Raw genomic sequence first — 1,451 nt, forward strand, 5'->3', positions numbered from 1 at the left:
CACACACACACACACACACACACACACACACACACACACACACACACAGAGTGCTCCTGCCTGCATACACACACACCCAAACACTGCCCATGCCTACAAACACCACTCCCCCACACTGGTGCGGCCCTGTGCTCCTGGTCTGGTGATGCAGTTGGGAGCCACATGGTGCTGGACCAGGGCAGAGGCAGGAAGCACAGATATGGCTGGGGGTGGGTAGGCCTGCCTCCTGCCGCTGGCTCCCCCTGGGTCCTACTGCCCCAGCTCCTGCCATCTTTGACAGGCAGCCAGGAACAAATAAATATTAATTTACTAAAATGTTTAGGGGCCCTGCAGGCTGGATAGAATGGCCTGGTGGGCTGCATCTGGCCCATGGGCCGTATTTTGCCTGCCCCAGCTCTAAACTGTGAAATAGTGTTTCTGGGTCTGGGAGATGAGCAGTGACTGGGCAAAATGGATCATTATGGCCATCTGAGACAATGACAAGTAGTGCACAAACTTCTACATGTCCAGGTGCACATTCATGGAGATTTGCACCAAGCTTGACCCACATATGCAGCAAGGGACAGTAGTGGTCCTTTTTTGTGGAAGTGTGTTGTCATCACTGTATGGAAACTTGCAATCTGACACCCTCTGGTCCTTGGAAAACTATTTAGGTATGGGCAAGTTTACATCTGGAGAGCTAGTGTAGGAGATGTGCCAGATGATTCAACAGGTGATGTCCCTGCATATCATTCCCCTTCAAGATGCACAGGGGTTGTGGATAGGTTTGCCAGCCTGGAGTTCCCCAGCTGCATAAGGACCATTGATGGCACACACATCACCATCCTCTCCCTTGTAGACTGTGGCTGAGGACTCACCAACTGGATGGGCTATTTCTTGATCATGCTTCAGTCAGTTGAGGGCCACTGTGGCCATTTCATGCATGTAAATGCTGGCTGGTCAGGCAGGGTGCCCAATGTCAGAATATTTAGGAGTTCCCTCCTCCCTCAGCTGATGGTATGGAAAGAGTTTGCCCCTGGCCTGACTGATATCCAGGTTGAGGGACTGACTGTACCCTTCTAATAACTGGGAACCCTGACTACTCACTGACCTGCAGTTGGTGAAGCCATTCATTTGATGCCTGGATGCCTGGAAGGACCTGCTCAAATATAAGCTGAGCTGCTCCAGAATGGCCCAGTTCGTGGTCTGCATGAACACTGCACAGCATCTGCAAAGCCAAGAGAGAACCTTTGTCCAAGGTTTGGCCCCTTCCACAGGAGGTGGAGTGGCCCCCAGCTCCTGCAAGATATTAACTTGGAAACCTGTTACTGTTCTGTGAATGTGAGAGTGCCACAGGCTCTGTGTGGCCTCAGTTTGGACATGCAACATGCAACATGCAATGTGTAGCATGTCCCCAGGTGGTGATGGCCTGGGGCATGCCACAGGTCACCTGCCTGACAGCTTGGAGGTGT

The sequence above is a fragment of the Alligator sinensis genome, unplaced genomic scaffold, assembly GCF_000455745.1.
Source record: "Alligator sinensis unplaced genomic scaffold, ASM45574v1 scaffold161_2, whole genome shotgun sequence".
In the NCBI taxonomy this organism is placed as follows: Eukaryota; Metazoa; Chordata; order Crocodylia; family Alligatoridae; genus Alligator; species Alligator sinensis.